At 35.8% G+C, this 15,010-nt stretch overlaps 1 protein-coding gene across 1 annotated transcript in view; it reads right to left on the bottom strand.

Moving 5' to 3' along the window:
• Window positions 1-15,010, bottom strand: part of LOC143230543 (uncharacterized) — a 57,625-nt gene that overhangs the window by 18,010 nt on the left and 24,605 nt on the right. The gene's annotated exons all lie outside the window — the stretch shown is intronic.

The following is a 15,010-nucleotide window of genomic DNA, read 5'->3' as shown; positions in this document are numbered from 1 at the left end:
GTACTACTTTTAATGAATAATAACATCACACTTTATATCAACACCATCTGAACACTCTTCCTGTGCAGTACTTCCCCGAAAATCTTTTTTTGCAAAGTGTTCACTTTTTCTAATTTTTTTCAACGAGGTATGAATACTACTATTAGCAATTACTAGCACAAACAGTAAGCTGTAGGGCGGTGTTTCAACTTGTATTAGCACACTAATAAATACTGTTTGTATATGGTTTTACTGTATTAATCTTTAAATAGTGATTCTATCACAACGTTATCCACATCCAAGCAGCTCTGCGTTAACTTTATTTGTTTATTTCAGACCAAATTCCTATTGTATTATCTGCTGTGTTCACGGCATGGAGTCGAATCTCGGATTGTAGCGTCGTAAGTCCGTATAAATTTACCGCTGTCCAGCCTAGGAACACTTAGCGGTAAGTGGGTTGTGATGACTAGCTGCCTTCCTTGTAGTCTTACACTGCTAAATTAGGAACGGCTAGTGTGGATAGCCCTCGTGTAGCTTTGCGCAAAATTCAAAGCAAACCAAACCTACAAAAAGATATTTCGGTTCAAAACGGGGCTTTAAATTAAAATAAAAAGCAAACTTCTAAATTTCAGTATTTCGATAATTGGTTTTTTTTTTTTTAATTTCAGGGCAAAGCTACACGAGAACTAACTAGTCACTACCACCCACTGCCAATTCTTAGGATACTCTTTTACGCAACAAGTAGTGGGATTGACTATAAAGCAAGAGCGATCATGATTGATTGGACGGTGAGTCGAACTCGTGACCCTCAGATTGCCATCAAGTACCCTAACCATCTGGCATGCCAGGCTCAGAACGGAAGAAAGACAGCTAGTTAACAACACCCAAAATTAAGTCTTGATTTCTTCTAACCGTGTAAAGTACTTTTTTTTTTCAGTAACGGGACAAAAATCATGTATCCCAGGATTCACAGTGTGAGCAGGCTAACCACATCTGGCCCTATATATCAATTAAATCTCTCATTTACTTTTCTACCCATATTATTCACTATGATAGGTGGATAGATGGGAAGTTTATTACTGTTTTTAGTGGCCCCTAGTGGCACATTGGTGTATCTGCAGACTAACAACGCTAGAAACCTGGTTTAGATAACTGTGTTGTGCAAAGCATAGATGTTTATGTTGCTTTGTGTTTGACTGCAAACAAATAAACAAGCACACAACTTCTGTTGAGTGATCCTAAAAGAAGGCCCGGCATGGCCAAGCGTGTTAAAGCTCGCCCTTTCAGCCGTGGGGGCGTTATAATATGACGGTCAATCCCACTATTTGTTGGTAAAAGAGTTACCCAAGAGTTAGCGGTGGGTGGTGATGACTAGCTGCCTTCCCTCTAGTCTTACACTATTAAATTGGGGACGGATAGCACAGATAGCCCTCGAGTAGCTTTGAGCGAAATTCAAAAACAAACAAACAAACGATCCTAAAAGTGTGCAGTCGCATACGTATATGCAAATAAATGCCATCTGAAAGTGGTGTGTGATATAACCTAATTAAGCTGATACATAAATCTAGCTGAATAAATATCGAACTTTGTAACACCAGACACGATGAGATCCTCTATAGAATGCGTATATTTACTAATGAGAAAAACTCACATAATTAATTATTCTATTATTTTAGTTTGTATATTTACGTTGACTCTGCAACTTTCTCCTTACGTTATGGTTTGGGTTTTGTTGCCATTGTTGTTAAGTGTAAACACTACCTAATGGTCTCTGTTCTATCATTTTCTCAGAGATCAACCCTTGGTTTTACAGCTATACCTCAAGCCCACAATGAGAGAAACATTCTTTTCTTCAAACTAAGATAGATACGTGACAAATATCCAATCCTATGTTCGATTCGATCCAATGTTCAACTATTATGGAGACGTGACACTACTTGAAAGTGTATCACATACACCAGGTGGCCGCTGTGGTATGAAATAGTTAGTCATTACGGTCTTTGAGTGAACATCACGCTCATCTTATGTTGTTGCTGTATACCATGGTAGTAGTAGCCAACATACAATCCAAACAGTTGTCTCAGCGGAAGAACCAAGGTAGCAAAGCATTGTCTCAAGGAAACACGTGCCGCATTCCTTTAAAGAGTCTGCAATGGCTACTTATTTATCTGAAGTGCACCCATGCACTTCCTTGTTAAACCTTAATAAATAATTAACGGAAATTAGTGCACGATGCTATAACAAACTTTAACTCACATTTGCGACGCATTTTCAATATATTGCTATGCGGTTAGAAAATATTCGGTCGGATATCATGAAAGGAACATTCAAAAATCTGATATACGACCAAAATAACTATTTGTGACATCCCTAAAATCAAAAGCACTTTTTATTCTGGAAAGGACCAAAAAGTTATTTAAATTTTACTCAAATTGTTGTCTGTTGGTTTGTTTGCTTTGTTTTTGTTTAGCCCAAAACTTCGCAATGAGCTACCTATGCTGTTCTCACAATGAGCATCGAAAACCGGTTTCCAGTGTTAAAAGCCTGTAGACTTACCGCTCTACCATTGGAAGAAGTTTCTCTTAAAACAAGACTTTTAAAATGCGCGAAGTTTTCCCTATTTTGTTAAATATTCGTAATGGTCAGAAGTCAGATATGAGGCTCACATTTCGGATAAGTTTCTAAATTTTTAACGTTACCATTTATAACTTATTCTTTTGCAAGCGTACTTTTCAATTTAGATACAAACTAACTTCGAAAAACAAAATTGTTGTCACGCAAAACTCTTAGACAAAATGCATTTAGGTCCATTTTCTCAATTTAATGTATCATACGAAACCTGCATAGAATCAGAAAACGTTTGAAACGTATTCGATACTATCTGAAATATATTACAATTATCAGAACAAAAAGCTGTTTTAATTTCAGTAGTTCTCTTCATGATGCATGCTAAAGAATTTTGTTTGCATTTCGTATGTAGCTACGCGAGGGCTAACTGCGCGAACCATTCTTAATTTAGAAGAGGTAGACTGGAGGGAAGGCAGCTCGTCCTTACAATCCACCGCCAACTCTTAGGCTACTCTTTTACCAACGAATAATGGGATTGACCATAACAGCATGACACTCTCACGGATGCAAGAGCGAGCATGTTTGGTTAGACGAAAATTCGAACTTGCAATCTGAGGTTTTTACTTGTGAATTCGTTGGTGAAAGAATAGTGGGATTGTCTATCACGTTATAGAGCCTACATGACTGAATGGGCGAGCATGTTTGGTGGGACGGAGATTCGAGCCCGTACCCTAACCAACTGACAGTGTGTGCTATAAAAAAATGTTTAAAGTGTATTGTTTTCAAGACAGTTCTTGGTATAGAGAAAAGAAATTTGCTCTATTTTATTAACAACGTATGTGTACGTATGTATTCAATTAGCAAAAACGAAATGAATATAAATAGTTATAAGGTTTAATTTGTTTGCTAAACAGTTCAGAACGGTGTATAAGTAAAACTTATGGAAATCCATATCATTAATACGAGTCTGTATTTTGTGGCTGAATTTTGGTTGTTGTTTCCTTAAACTCCAGGTAGCTAAGGCATTCGACTCGTAATCTGTGGGTTGCGTGTTCGATTCCCCGTCACACCATGCATGCTCGCCCTCCCAGCCGTGGAGACGTTATAACGTGACAGTCAATCCCATTATTCGTTGTTAAAAGAGTAACCCTAGCCCAAGAGTTGGCGGTGGGTGGTGATAACTAGCTGCCTTCCCTCTAGTCTTACACTACTAAATTAAGGACGACTAGCGTAGATGGCCGTCGTATAGCTTTGGACGAAATTTATAAAACAGCTAAACCATTAAAGTCCACAATCAAGTACAACAAACAGTTCTGAACCCTACATAATACCTTATCCTTCATTAGTTTATGGAACGATGTTCGAATTTCGTCTTTTATACAAAAGTACAAACAAGCAGGTTTTTACACGTGATTTTTGCTTTATCTGAAACATCCGTAAGATTAGGTCTTCTTTCAAATTGTTAGTTTTATCAATAAAAAGACGAAAAGAAACTTAAATTACAGTACAGACGAATTGCTTCCCAATTTTTTTACTTGTGAATTTAATTTTGTTAAGATTAAATAGTTACAAGGGTAAGAGGTATAATTAGAGGATTTCCGCATGATTAATTAATTAAAAAAACAACTGTGTTTTAGGTCTTAAATAAAAATATTCACCGTTTATTCTGTATCTAGTACTAAGTTTGTAAACAACTGCGAAACTTGAAATTTATTAATAGACATTCAAATGGTTGGTAATTTTCAACTGAAAAATAATAAGTTACCGACTCAATTTTGAATAAAATACATATAAAACTTTGATTTCCAAGCGCTTCAAACTGAGTGTTTTAGTTTTGTTTGTTTTGATAAAATTAAATTTCTTACATACAGCTATAGCGAAGAATTTGGTTCCAAGTTAAAACTTGCCAGCCTTTCGCATTTTGTCTGCCTAGTTTACTCATGTTAGAAAACAACTTAAAGTTACGTTAATTGGCCTTCTAAAAGCTCAACCTGTTTGCTGTTAAACATTTGGTGTCATAGGTGGATAGTCCAATAAAGAAAAAGAAACCGAACGCTAATTTTATAAACTTTCGAAAAGGAGATATTAAGGGTTGTAAACAAATTGATGCGAGTATCGAAAATACGTCATTTTGAAGTACAATCTACAGATTAGAGCTTTGTCCGCTGTTTCTCTGATGTACCGTAAACTGAACGGTATTGACCTTGAACCATATAGTTGCCCACAGGGAAGGCACGGGCACTGTTTAGGGCTTTTGAAGTGATAGTGGTGAATTAGCAGAGAATGTGTTATAAAAGACAGATTACCAATAATAACACAAGTGTCCTTAAGTTCAGACTGGTTCTTTCTTGGGCTGTATACGACGTTTTGTATTTCTAATTGGTTCAAGTGGCCAGTCTACTCGTTATGGCCTCTCCCATTTATAGCTAATTACTTTATTTGAGTCGGAAACTCAAACCAGTTGAACCTGCTTGAATGAAGAGCTCCATGGACCTAAAATGGCTCCTACCGTGAAAACTGTAACTATCTGAAGCTGTATTATACATGTATATAGTCTCGTGCATGGCGTGGACACTTTTAAGTTTCTTACACCAGTATAAATATAGAAATAGACTGAAAGAGATGCTTAAAAATAGTCTATTTTCCGTCTAGTTTGATTTATTTTGAACTTCGCGCAAAGTTAAAAGAGGGCTATCTATTCTAGTCGTCACGAATTTAGTAGTGATAAACTAGAGAAAAGGAGTTAGTCAACAAAACACATCGCCAACTCTTAGACTACTCTTTTATCAACGAATAATGGGACTGGCCGTTACGTTTTAAGGTCCTAAGGCTGAAAGGGCAAAGCATATTTGATCAAGAGGATTCGAACCCTCGATCCCCATGTTGAGAGGAGAGCGCCAAACATTTTAGTCACGAGGACTGACCGCTTTTCACCTGACCAGTCGCTGCTCTATAAAGGTCACTATTTGTTAAACCAGTTTTAAGTTTAATCATATTAAAATAAAGTTGTTAGACAATTAATTCTGAAAATAATTGCCTTCAATAATGTTTTAATTGTAATTTTTTTAGGCTTAACTGTAAACAAGGTGCAGAATTATAATACCGTTTGATTTCAGCATCGTAGGCAAACCAAAACTACTTTGTTTTTGGTATATATAAAGTTACTGTAAAATTGTATTAAACAAGAATCAAATCCGTGCACACCAGACACATGTCAAAATGTAAATCTGGTTTTCTCCATATCCCATAACATTTTTAAATAATCGCATAGGTGTATCTTTATTTTAGAATTTCTAGTAAACCTATGCAAAAGAGCTGTCTCTAATTTTGTGCTAATATATTAAAGAAAAGGCATCCACCGCCAACGCTTGAGCTACTTTTGTCTTGTGGAATAGCGGGATTTAAATGTCACTCTAACAATGTCCACAGCTATAAGCTTCAGACCTCGTTTTCACAGCAACAGGTCATGGACTATGATTAACAGTCTAGTCATATCAACTGCTAGGTCACTCAGGTAAATCAGTGTAAAGTAGTTGCAATAAGAACGAGTATAGAACAAAATATAACAAACGTATCGTCAACATACATACAGTGGATCGGTTTGAATTCAAGCTACGATTGCTCTTATAAACAAACTATGGCAGGTATTTAGTTTTGAGGAAAGATATTTTCCACTTTCCCAACTGGAGTATTCAGGGATACAGATTATCCCCCTTCGCCCTGCTCGCTAATAAATGTTTAAAAAAACCTAAACAATTCTTCTTTTGGAGACCATATAAAGTTCTGTTAGTGCCAATTGTAAGATTTGATAAGATTTAGTGAATGTCTGAAAGTCTTCGAGGCTTTTTTTTTATTTCGCGCAAAGCTACACGAGGGCTATCTGCGCTAACCATCCATAATTTAGCATTGTAAGACTAGAAAGAAAGCAGCTAGTCATCATCATCCACTGCCAACTCTTGGGTTACTCTTTTATCAACGAATAGTGAGATTGACCGTTACATTATAACGCCTCCACGACTGAAAGGACGAGCATATTTAGTGCGTTTGAAATTCAAACCCGCGACCCTCAGATTACGAGTCGAACGCCTTAACCCACCTGGCCATGCCGGGCCAAGCTTCGTGGCAAGCGAAGACTCAGGCTTTCAATGATGGAAGTTGTGGCTTTCAAGATGTCAACAGAGTTGAAAAGAAGTGAAGCAAGACGGTAGGATCTTCTCGAACCATTAACTCAAACGATTGGAAGACCTTTGTCAGAGTACCTAAAAATCCAATCGATTCATCTTAGTGACACAGAAAAACATGCATAAGTAATGCAAAAATGGTTACATGCATCACGCCTTTCTGACCATCAAGTTGTGTTTCTAGCCAAAACTCACGTGACTTGTTATACTCTCATCTCCACCATTTGACACGATTAAGAAAATGGCATATGTCATTGATAAAGTCCATATCTACATTATCCTTAAAGTCTGTTTACTTTCCCTGATGCAATGAAATCCATTATATGGCTTGAAATAGATGGATCAATCCTTTCATAGATTTTTACTTTTGGTTATCTGTTGTTTTAGTTTGGGCATTTCTAAAACGTTTAGACCATTTGTAGCAGCTCTTCATAAGTGTCTTTAATCAATCAGGTGTCTTCCAGACATTTCACTGTCGTTTCGCTTTTAACTCTGTACATAAAATACGAATAAACAGGTGGATGGAAGTGTATAACAATTTACTATATCTTTATAGATGGTAACAGATACAAAATTTAAACCTCTTTATTCAAGGCAATGTAAATATACACTTGGAAGAATAATTAATATCAAAGAATAATAAATATGCCCTTTATTTTTATTCTGCTGCAAATATTATATTATATTATATTATATAGACTTATACATACATATATATATACAAAGTTACACTAGAGCATTTTTATTTAGTTAGTACTGCAGTAGATAATAAGATCAACTTATATTGAGTCAAATTTCAAAATAACTTTAGAGTAAAAAAGCCCATTTTATGCGTAAAATTTTTTTATATTCCATGAAACATTTTTATTGTATTGTTTGTTATTTGCTAAGCGCACAGCTAAACAAGGTGCAACCAGGGGAGTATCCACATCAAGTACATACCTATATTTTTGGCGATATAAGCCCTCGAACATACTACTGAGGAACCAGACGATTTTTTTTGTACCTCAAACTTAATGTCTTAGAAACATTTTCCATGTGGGTTACTGTATTTATAAAGTAGAGTGGTGGGCAATATCTTAGCTCTACGAAAACTGCTTACGCCCCGTGGATCATTGGTAAGTTAAAGTTTGTTTGGTCTTGAATTTCACGTAAAGTTACACGAGGACTACCTGTGCTAGCCGTCCCTAAGTTAGCAGTGTAAGGCTAGAAGGAAGGCAACTAGTCATCACCACCTACCAACACCTCGGGCTACTTTTTTACCAACGAATAGTGGAATTGAATGTAGCATTATAACGCCCACCCGCCTGGGCTTCGAACGCGCGACCCTCAAATTAAGAGTAGAACGCCTTAACCCACCTGACCATATCGGGTCAGGTGAATTTAATAATTTGTAACAGTAAAAAAAAAAATCGTATTTCGATACCCGCAGTTGACAGAGCACGATAAACCCTTGTATATCTTTCAGCTTAAATAAGAACAAGCAAGAAAAAAAAAACATTATTCACAGTTCTGATAACCAGTACACGTAACTCGCTAAAATAACACAAAAAACCTAGTTTTTCAGTCGAATATACACTCAGAAATATGTAATTGGCAACTCTAAGAAAATGTTATCTTTTTATGATTTAGCCCAGCCATGGGTCAGCTGTAAGTACAATATAAAAGTCAAGGGATTTCAATTGCTAGCAATGGACAGAAATAGACAGCCCATTCTGTGGCTTTGCACTGGAACAATACGGAGTTGTAACTTAATATTTTTAAAAACAAACAATTTTGTTTGCTACACTAGTGAATTAAAATAGAATAGGTCACTACTAACAAGTAATTCACATCAAACTAAACAATCGCTTTTAACCCTAGTTAATAAGCTACTGAATTCTTATACAAATTCGCATACTCTACTCGTAAGAAAATAAGAACTTACAATCAGTTTTGCTCACGGTGGATCAGTTATTGAATAATTATAATTGTTTGTTTGTATGTGTGAAAGTTCGTGCAAAACTGTACGAGGGCTACATGCACTAGCTGTCCCAAATTTAGCAGTGAAAGCCTAGAGATAAAACAGTAATTTATCACCACATACTGCCAACTCTTGGGCTTGGACTACTCTTTCACCAATTAATAATGGAAATGACCGTTACATTATGACGTCCTCACGGTTAAACGAGCGAGCATGTTTGATGGGACAGCGATTCGAACCTGCGACCCACAGTTTACGATTCGAGCGCCATAATTTTTTGGTCATATCAGGACCAGTTACAACTGGGACTTCAATTTCGGTTTCTACTTTACAGGCCCCTACTTTAAAATTGGTTGCACATACACGCATCTATTAGCTGTATGTTAGTCAGTTGTTTTTGCTTATAGCGAAAAGCTTCAAAACGAGCTATCTAAGTTGTGTCATCTTCGGGAATCGAACCCTGGGATTTATCATAAACTTACTGCTGACCCAACAGGAGACAGAAAAAAAAGTTATATATTTAAAAACGGCTGGCATGGATAGAGAAAGCACTGTGTAGAGGAGCGAACAACGTTTTGACCTTCTTCAGTCATCGTCAGGTTCACGTTGTTCGCTCCTCTACATAGTGCTTTCTCTATCCATACCAACCGTTTTTACATATATAATTTTCTGTACAAGTGGGTTTTCTCGTCATCACGGAGAGAAAAGGTTAGTTTAAATCGATACAGTGTGTTAGTATTTATGGTAAGCCTATTAAGTCTATCTGTCGTCCTTCCTAATTTTGAATCACTGACCAAAGGAAAGGCAGCATGTCAGTCAACATCAAGTACAACCTAAAAAAGATTGTCACTTCTACAACGCACTCACAGCTTGAAACGCGGAGAATATTTTGTGTATTGCAGAGATTCGAACCCGTCTCCACCACTTTCTAAATTCAAAGCTCTGCCACAAGGAAGCATCAGATGGATATTTAACTCACTAATTAGATAGTAGATCCCTCTTATCTGTGGACAAAAAAAAGAAGCAAAATAAATAAAACATTGTTTTGAATGAAGTATAAAAGAAACGTAAAGTTTGTCAGGATGGTAATTTTGACAGGTAGCCTCCTCCCCTTTTATTACCATTTTGATATTTTGAGTGGTTTAGAAGTTAGCGGGTTTCTACATTTCTAAATCTGAAAGGTTAAATGGGTTTAGAATGTTAAGTTACGATAAAAAATAGTTGTTTTTTTTAGGGCAAAGCTACACGATTAGCTGTCTATGTCTTGTTTAACTCAAGGACTTGAATCCCAGATTTTAGCGAAAGTCCGTAAATGTATCGCTGATCCACTGGGGAACAAAACAGGTAAAGGAATCAAAATTGAACGTATAACGTAGACTCTTTCGGAATATAAACTCAGTTTTTGCGTTGATTTGTCTATGTTGAGATTCGTTTAGTTTCCCTGGAAACGGTTCAAATTGCGTTGACCAGTGGTTACTTTGAAGTCGAAATTCAGAAAGTAAAACGGTAAATGTTACAGGTGATTGAAGTAGAATTATTTCCAACTGGGATAAGCGTTTACTTTCAACAGAATTAATAACTATGTATGAACGATAAGCAAAGGATTTTTTTTTTTTTCAAAATAATTAGATTTCTAAAATTTCCGAATGTACGAAACATTCTTCGATCCTCACACCTTTTCTTCGTATTACGTTCTACTTTATTTTCACGACACGTTATTGTCTTATGTATTTAACAAATATATATGTCACAAAGTGCTTTCATATATCTCTTAGTAGATCAGTGTTAAGTTTACGGGCTTAAACCGCTAGAATCCGTGGTTCGATTACTCGCGTTGGAAGGAGCAGAGTTTTATGCTATAACAGCTGTTTAAACATTTTTTTAGTCTCAGGTTTCAGTCAGCTTACGTTAAACGTTTTAAACGTTAAACAGACAAGCAAGAGGAAATGAAAGCATGGAGGTCGTGGCAGTAAATGAAATAAAAATAAGATAAAACTATAAGATATTAAATGGTCTGCATTGTAACATTCTGGGTTCTAATCCCTAAATTATTTAATCTCGGGACGGACGAAATATTAAGTAAGTCTGGAATCTCGCGTTAGCCGCATCTAATTTTGATGTGAAAGACTAGAGACAAAGCAGCTATGTAACCTAGTCCACAGCCAATCATTACACTATTCATACAGGATCGAATAGAGGGATTTGATTTTCACTCTTATAACACACTCACCGCCCAAAATGAAGATTACGGTTTACTTTTTTCTTATGTTTGCGAAACATAGAGCGTAAAAGACATAATTCGGCATGATAGCCACTGGTCAACGCTGTATCCATAAGAAAAAAATCAAAGATCTGTATCTCCGTGTATAACAGTTCAGAAGCTTAACGCCTCCTTTCATAGCACATAATACCAAACTTTTCCAGCTTATTTCCCGCGTTGCCACAGTGTTACAAAACTTTGTAACGTTGGTTCTTCAAATTAATGTAGTTTCTTAGACTTAACTTGGCAAGTGATATTCCTTTCAAATATAATTTTTATGTAAGTCGAATCGTTATCAAACTTTATGGAATCAGAAATAAACAGTGGTGTATCTGAGAACTTAAATTTCCACTTTATACGATTATCACCGTAAAGATGGCAATTTATCTGCGGTTTGTTGTTGTTATTTGTACAAATTTATTCATTTGTTTTGCTTATATATATATACATATTGTCTTTACATACGTATATATGTATATAATAAATATTAAAAATGCGGAATTACCAAATAAACGCCTTTAATACGAACGTTTTCGAATTTCCTTAAATTATATCACCAGCGTTAATACCTCAGAAAACGTTGGTTCATAATATCCGAACTTTCAAAACAACATTAGCATTGCTAATTAATTTATTTTGACTATACAGCAGTAAAAAGTTAGCGCATGCTTTGTTTTCGCTGTGTATTTACAGTTCATGTTTACCTGCACATGTTTAGGTTTAGGTTTTGGTTGTTAGAACTTACCTTGATAAGATTCTTTAAGCGCAATTAAACAGTTAGTACACCTGTACTGTAAGAAATGTTACTCCGCCTCCAGTTACAAACCAAGAAGTAGAATTATTTGAGTTGGGTTCCGTAACAATCGGGTAAAAACCTTTCTGGGATTTTCCCAACAAATTGGCCGCAAGAATCAACTTTACTCTGGCATGTGCCTGGAGCTCGTGATACATGAAATAATAAAAATAAACAAGGTCGTACCGGCCACTGATAGCCACATTCCTTATCCTCTTCGACATCTTTTTCCTTAATGAAACTGACCACAGGTCCTTCTCTAGCGTACGACTGACGAGTAGTAATTCATCAACTCGTGTTGCAACAGTTTTATTCGAATTTTTATACAATGAATTTTTTGTAAGTCCAGTCGTTAACCAACGTTATGCAATCAGAAATCAACAGAGGCGTATCTTGGAGCTAGTGCTACACATACCAATAAGTTTACAGTCAATAGATCCAGTGCTACACATACCAGTAAGTTTACAGTCAATTAGTCCAGTACTGTACATACCAGTAAGTTTACAGTCAATAAGTCCAGTACTGTACATACCAGTAAGTTTACAGTCAATAGGTTCAGTACTGCACATACCAATAAGTTTACAGTCAATAGGTCCAGTACTGTACATACCATGCTGCGTTTCCTCACGTGTTTGTTTCTAATAGTTTTATAGGTATCGTCTACCTCAACCTATCTCTACCATAATGATTCAACTTAAAGAGGTCAGAATTTTGTTCAATTTTGACTTAATAATAATTTCTTTAATGAAACTAAGAAATCGTAAACAAAACTCTAACAGTTTACGGCCAGTAAGGATGTTACATTTCTCTCAGAACTTTTCAAATTCCTTAACTGTCTAGTTTCATCATGATGAATTTCTGCTGGTTTTTTACTGTTGTTAAAAACATTTTGAACTCTGAAAGAATATTACCAGTCAGTGAAATCAGATCACATATAAATTTTAAAAATTGTCGATTTGAACTAATTTACACAAATTTCTTTTAACGGACAAATTATCACCAGGTAATCCAAATATCTTTTGTTTTATTAATTAATAGAAAATTTTTTTCGAGCTCCAAGATACATAAACCATCTCTACCATACAGTAACTCAGCGCTTAGTCTAAGGAAATATGTCGCTAAAATCGGGTTTTAATACCAGCAATTGACACCACGGCACCCAATGTATAACTGCGCTTAGCAACAAATAACTAAAACAAAAACAGTACGATATGACTTCGAAATATACAAGCTAAATCTGACAATAATAATTTTCCGCTTCTGTATTTGTTATTTGTTTGCTTGTTTTTTCAAGTCTGACTGAAATGTTTTGTCTTCTCGACAGTTTTGTGTTTTGTGTTATTGGGTTTGGATTTTTAACATCTTCAGTGTCTGGTTGGAAAGGTACATGTCCTCGGGTCTTGAGAGGATGAACAGAGGTGATGTCAGCAGAAATTCAAAGAAGGTCATCAAATATTTTTGAAATGTGCGAAGTAAACAGTTCTTGCTTTCTCATTATGAGTTTCCACATTTTCTGCACGAGCACAGTGGTGGTGTTTTATCGAGGTTGTTTCGTGATTTATAAATGGGCATCAAAACGTGAGAGGAATGACATTAGAAAGGACAGCTTAATATCTAAATTCAAGTCAACAAAATACCTCGCAACTGACCGGGTTTAGATGTGGTTAGTTTAGGGTTAATTACAACCGCACTTTATTTTAATTCGGGGTATTGAAAAACACCACAAACTTACTCAATCACTATTACATTAGAATAATCAATTAGAAAACATTTTTGAAATTTTAACTCTGATATTTGCGACAAATAATGATTTCGTGTTTTATTTTTGGAAAAGAAAGACGACAAACGATAGTTTTACAGTGGCTCCCCCAACCGCCACAAAAGCTAATGTTTAGAAATATAAACATGAAATGAAGTAGTGTAAAATAATTTTGAATAAGTCTGATAAGTAGCTTTAATCATTCTATATAATTATTTGAAGCTCATTTTCTGGCAAGGTTTACTGTATAAATATTAGTATTATTTTATTTATTTTGGAGAAGTAAAAATTCCCAGACAACGAATTAAAAATAACAAGTATATAATATCACGAATGCCATAAAATGGTTTTCTTTGTACGAATTTAATCGCTTAGGATACAGTAAGTAAAAAGAAAAATATATATATATCAGCTGATTTGGTTAAATCTATTTTGTGATTGATTGACCTCTGACGGCAAGTTTAAAACCAGGACACACGTAAGCTCGCTGAAGCGATTGAGAGATTTAGGAAACTTTTTTAAATGGACTCTACAACCTTCTATTATTAACCTCCCAATATTGCTTATGTAATATTTATTGAAATCAAACAGCAAGGGAATATTGAAGGCTGTTCCATGATGCCTCAAATGAACAATATTTTTATCAATCTGTAGCCAGTCCTCTCAGTCATCTGGGTATATGACATGTGTGAAGACTGCTGAATACCTAATACCCTAATACTATACGTGGTGTCTCCTAGTGGCACAGCAGTATATCCACAGACTTACGACGCTAGAAGCTGAGTTTCGATACTCGTAGTGGAGAGAGCACAGATAGCCATTTGTGAAGCTCTGCGTTGTGATTTACAACGCTAAATTCAAGGGCCTGATTCCCCGCGGTGGGCTCAGCACATAGCCTGATGGGGGTTTGTTATAAGAATACATACAACTTCAAATAAACCACAAGTAGGATTACAGCAAAATCACTTCTACTTTCTTTCATAAGTGTATGTAGGTGTATTTCATTCGTAGGGGTATGTGTGGTTAGAGTAACATGTTTTATCTTCTATTTCATTCGATAGTCTTATCAGTTTCATGTTTGTTTTGTTGCATTGTATTTTATATGTATATGCTAATAACAGGCCCAGTGAGTGATCCAGCTGGACCTAAACGCTTGTTTTCCTTTTTATATACTTTTAGTTACTCGGTGAAACGTAAAAATTAACTACTCACGAGAGGCAGGACTGTTATGGTCTAGTGATTAGCAAACACGACTCGCAATCAGCGCGTCCCGGTTTCTAATGTTACCAAACATTCGCCAGGTCGTAGGGATGTTATAATGTTATGACAAATCCCACTATTTGTTAGTAAAGGATACTCCAAAAGTTGGCGGTGGGTTGTTTTAATTAGATTATTCCATCTAATTTATAGCTTTACAATTGGGGTCCGCTAACGCTGATAGCCGTTAAGTAATTTTATTTGAAAATCAACAAATAAATCACAAAAGTGTGGTCCTAGAGCCAAGAGA

This window comes from Tachypleus tridentatus, chromosome 10 (assembly GCF_004210375.1).
Source record: "Tachypleus tridentatus isolate NWPU-2018 chromosome 10, ASM421037v1, whole genome shotgun sequence".
In the NCBI taxonomy this organism is placed as follows: domain Eukaryota; kingdom Metazoa; phylum Arthropoda; class Merostomata; order Xiphosura; family Limulidae; genus Tachypleus; species Tachypleus tridentatus.
This window is presented reverse-complemented; position numbering and strand designations above follow the sequence as displayed.